We start from the raw sequence: 5000 nt of genomic DNA, 5'->3' as shown, positions 1-5000 counted from the left end.
CCCAGCACAACCTTGCCAAAAGAATGAGGGTACTTCTCAATCAAATATGGCAGAACAAAAATAAAACTGATAAGAACAATCTCAGGTCCTCTTGCCTAATGCAAAGGAGAATGAGGGTGGAAGCTCTGGTCAACATCACCAGCAAAACCCTGTGTCTCTAAGTATCTCTGCACACCACTTGTGCATCTTCCACCATGGCTACAAAGCTACATGCTTCCATACTACAGGGTCCTAGCATGAGACAGAATTTGACCTCCTCTTAAGGTTCTGATAACCAGCATAGGAGTAGCAGGCTTAATTTGTCCATAAGCACCACCAGATTTGTTTTGTCTCTCTGTATCGCGATCTCTGTCTCTCGGTCTCTTTCTTCTTCTCTAACTTTCTCTCTGTCTCTACCTTTGTTTCTGTCTCTTTCTCTCTCCTTCTCCCTCTTCCACTATCTTCCTCCTCCTCTCTCTCTCTCTCTCTCTCCCTCTCTCTCTCTCTCTCCCTCTCTCTCTCTCTCTCTCTCTCTCTCTCTCTCTCTCTCTGTCTCTCTCTCTCTTCTCTATGTCTGTTTTTCCTCAACTCTATCACAGACTTTGGCCTTTCCCTTCCTCTATCAAGCTCTGTTCTCTTTCCAAGCCAATGGCCCAGGAATCCAGCTTGCTGCATGAGACACAGAGTCTTCTTGGTAACCACCTGATTACATTACTGTCATACAGTCCCTGAGACATGCTAAGGCATCTGGCCACATTGGACCTGCAGCCAGCTTTCCATAGTCACTCTGTGGAGCAACACAGCAGGGTTGTTCATGTCAAAGCATCTGGGTAGCCTGAACACACTTGCATGCATTCCAGTGTACAACCCAGTGGCTTTGGTGCCACTGCTCATCCTACTTGTGCCTCACAGTCTACTCTGCACTTGGGCTGCAGGCCACACCTTGGAGCTGGCAGGACTTTCTACTCAGTCTCTGCCAAGCAATTCCTCAACAACCACTGAAGATGCCACTAGAACAAAGGGGGCTGCTTTGTTCTAGGGCCATGGTTTCTGTCAGAGTAGGCAAAAGCACAGGCCCATCTGTAGAGAGTCTGGCTAGAGCCTGAGGAAGGCAAGGCCAATAGAGTGCTTGGCAAGCCTGTGTCTGACGCCCAGAGGACCTGGGTGACCCAAGGTGCCGGACCTCAGTCCCGATGACAGAAGCTGTAGTGAGTTTTCACTCATTTTGTTCAGATTTTCCAAGGAATGTTTGACTGGGAATCATCATAGATCCAAGCACGATGGAGTGCCATGCACAGAGAGGATCTGGGTAGTCTGGAGTGCTCAGGCTTTGGGAGAGCAAGGAATTGCAAGATATTGCCCATCCATTACCAGGGAAGAATGGGCCTAAGCCCCAAACCTGGGAGCACCAGGAGGCCCCTGAGCCTGCTGCATGTCCCGAATGGACAGGATGCAGGGATGGCAGCTCCTCCCAGCTCCACCAAGACCTGAGCACCTTGAGTCCTCGGGCCATTTCTGAGTTCCTTACCTTTGATCCTCTGGCGCTCTCAAGGACTTTCAGGAAGACCAAACCAGGTCACTGGAGCTTCATTCAGCCACTGTCAAACCGCATCCTATGTGGTGGGGCATTTCCCCTCAAGGAAGTCACCCATGGCCCATGCTGGACAATGTATGCGACCCTGGGAAGACAGCAGAGAGCACATGCCGCCATTACGCTGGGACCCATGCAAACCAGGATGGATGATGGGCTTGCTGTTTCTTTTGGCATGGTCAGACCACACAGGCGCCCTCAACACTCCTGCTCTTGCCAACCTCTGGGCCCTGCCCTTCCACATCAGGGATGCTTTTCCTCTCAAGCCTTGCCTGGAGACAAAAACATGCCCTTTGCTCTCAAGTGCTTCCTGGGCACTCCCCTAACTCCATGGCCTTCAGGATGATATCTGAGCTGCTCTAGAGGGACACAGCACATGCCAGGAGCTCCAACACATCAACCTTCTCCACCAGCGCCCAGCACAACCTTGCCAAAAGAATGAGGGTACTTCTCAATCAAATATGGCAGAACAAAAAATAAAACTGATAAGAACAATCTCAGGTCCTCTTGCCTAATGCAAAGGAGAATGAGGTGGAAGCTCTGGTCAACATCACCAGCAAAACCCTGTGTCTCTAAGTATCTCTGCACACCACTTGTGCATCTTCCACCATGGCTACAAAGCTACATGCTTCCATACTACAGGGTCCTAGCATGAGACAGAATTTGACCTCCTCTTAAGGTTCTGATAACCAGCATAGGAGTAGCAGGCTTAATTTGTCCATAAGCACCACCAGACTTGTTTTGTCTCTCTGTATCGCGATCTCTGTCTCTCGGTCTCTTTCTTCTTCTCTAACTTTCTCTCTGTCTCTACCTTTGTTTCTGTCTCTTTCTCTCTCCTTCTCCCTCTTCCACTATCTTCCTCCTCCTCTCTCTCTCTCTCTCTCGCTCTCCCTCTCGCTCTCTCTTTTTCTCTCTGTCTCTCTCTCTGTCTCTCTCTCTCTTCTCTATGTCTGTTTTTCCCCAACTCTATCTCAGACTTTGGCCTTTCCCTTCCTCTATCAAACTCTGTTCTCTTTCCAAGCCAATGGCCCAGGAATCCAGCTTGCTGCATGAGACACAGAGTCTTCTTGGTAACCACCTGATTACATTACTGTCATACAGTCCCTGAGACATGCTAAGGCATCTGGCCACATTGGACCTGCAGCCAGCTTTCCATAGTCACTCTGTGGAGCAACACAGCAGGGTTGTTCATGTCAAAGCATCTGGGTAGCCTGAACACACTTGCATGCATTCCAGTGTACAACCCAGTGGCTTTGGTGCCACTGCTCATCCTACTTGTGCCTCACAGTCTACTCTGCACTTGGGCTGCAGGCCACACCTTGGAGCTGGCAGGACTTTCTACTCAGTCTCTGCCAAGCAATTCCTCAACAACCACTGAAGATGCCACTAGAGCAAAGGGGGCTGCTTTGTTCTAGGCCATGGTTTCTGTCAGAGTAGGCAAAGCACAGGCCCATCTGTAGAGAGTCTGGCTAGAGCCTGAGGAAGGCAAGGCCAAGAGAGTGCTTGGCAAGCCTGTGTCTGACGCCCAGAGGACCTGGGTGACCCAAGGTGCCGGACCTCAGTCCCGATGACAGAAGCGGTAGTGAGTTTTCACTCATTTTGTTCAGATTTTCCAAGGAATGTTTGACTGGGAATCATCATAGATCCAAGCACGATGGAGTGCCATGCACAGAGAGGATCTGGGTAGTCTGGAGTGCTCAGGCTTTGGGGAGAGCAAGGAATTGCAAGATATTGCCCATCCATTACCAGGGAAGAATGGGCCTAAGCCCCAAACCTGGGAGCACCAGGAGGCCCTGAGCCTGCTGCATGTCCCGAATGGACAGGATGCAGGGATGGCAGCTCCTCCCAGCTCCACCAAGACCTGAGCACCTTGAGTCCTCGGGCCATTTCTGAGTTCCTTACCTTTGACCTCTGGCGCTCTCAGGACTTTCAGGAAGACCAAACCAGGTCACTGGAGCTTCATTCAGCCACTGTCAAACCGCATCCTATGTGGTGGGGCCATTTCCCCTCAAGGAAGTCACCCATGGCCCATGCTGGACAATGTATGCGACCCTGGGAAGACAGCAGAGAGCACATGCCGCCATTACGCTGGGACCCATGCAAACCAGGATGGATGATGGGCTTGCTGTTTCTTTTGGCATGGTCAGACCACACAGGCGCCCTCAACACTCCTGCTCTTGCCAACCTCTGGGCCCTGCCCTTCCACATCAGGGATGCTTTTCCTCTCAAGCCTTGCCTAAGACAAAACATGCCCTTTGCTCTCAAGTGCTTCCTGGGCACTCCCCTAACTCCATGGCCTTCAGGATGATATCTGAGCTGCTCTAGAGGGACACAGCACATGCCAGGAGCTCCAACACATCAACCTTCTCCACCAGCGCCCAGCACAACCTTGCCAAAAGAATGAGGGTACTTCTCAATCAAATATGGCAGAACAAAAATAAAACTGATAAGAACAATCTCAGGTCCTCTTGCCTAATGCAAAGGAGAATGAGGTGGAAGCTCTGGCCTACATCACCAGCAAAACCCTGTGTTTCTAAGTATCTCTGCACACCACTTGTGCATCTTCCACCATGGCTACAAAGCTACATGCTTCCATACTACAGGGTCCTAGCATGAGACAGAATTTGACCTCCTCTTAAGGTTCTGATAACCAGCATAGGAGTAGCAGGCTTACTTTGTCCATAAGCACCACCAGATTTGTTTTGTCTCTCTGTATCGCGATCTCTGTCTCTCGGTCTCTTTCTTCTTCTCTAACTTTCTCTCTGTCTCTACCTTTGTTTCTTCTCTTTCTCTCTCCTTCTCCCTCTTCTCTTCTCCTCTCTCTCTCTCTCCTCTCTCTCTCTCTCTCTCTCTCTCTCTCTCTCTCTCTCTCTCTCTCTCTCTCTCTCTCTCTCTCTGTCTCTCTCTCTCTCTTCTCTATGTCTGTTTTTCCTCAACTCTATCTCAGACTTTGGCCTTTCCCTTCCTCTATCAAACTCTGTTCTCTTTCCAAGCCAATGGCCCAGGAATCCAGCTTGCTGCATGAGACACAGAGTCTTCTTGGTAACCACCTGATTACATTACTGTCATACAGTCCCTGAGACATGCTAAGGCATCTGGCCACATTGGACCTGCAGCCAGCTTTCCATAGTCACTCTGTGGAGCAACACAGCAGGGTTGTTCATGTCAAAGCATCTGGGTAGCTGAACCACTTGCATGGTGTACACCAGTGGCTTTGGTCCACTGCTCATCCTACTTGTGCCTCACAGTCTACTCTGCACTTGGGCTGCAGGCCACACCTTGGAGCTGGCAGGACTTTCTACTCAGTCTCTGCCAAGCAATTCCTCAACAACCACTGAAGATGCCACTAGAGCAAAGGGGGCTGCTTTGTTCTAGGCCATGGTTTCTGTCAGAGTAGGCAAAGCACAGGCCCATCTGTAGAGAGTCTGGC

General features: G+C 50.4%; 2 non-coding genes across 2 annotated transcripts; both read right to left on the bottom strand.

The window, feature by feature from the left end:
- Window positions 1-1158: 1158 nt before the first annotated feature.
- Window positions 1159-1252, bottom strand: LOC117701073 (small nucleolar RNA SNORD116). The gene has a single exon (XR_004605626.1). It is a non-coding gene; the product is annotated as a small nucleolar RNA SNORD116 (small nucleolar RNA).
- Window positions 1253-3123: 1871 nt separating this feature from the next.
- On the bottom strand, window positions 3124-3217 carry LOC117700462 (small nucleolar RNA SNORD116). The gene has a single exon (XR_004605487.1). It is a non-coding gene; the product is annotated as a small nucleolar RNA SNORD116 (small nucleolar RNA).
- Window positions 3218-5000: the final 1783 nt, after the last annotated feature.

Source organism: Arvicanthis niloticus, chromosome 1 (assembly GCF_011762505.2).
Source record: "Arvicanthis niloticus isolate mArvNil1 chromosome 1, mArvNil1.pat.X, whole genome shotgun sequence".
In the NCBI taxonomy this organism is placed as follows: domain Eukaryota; kingdom Metazoa; phylum Chordata; class Mammalia; order Rodentia; family Muridae; genus Arvicanthis; species Arvicanthis niloticus.
Note: the sequence above shows the minus strand (reverse complement) of the source record. Positions and strands in the feature narration are given on the sequence as shown.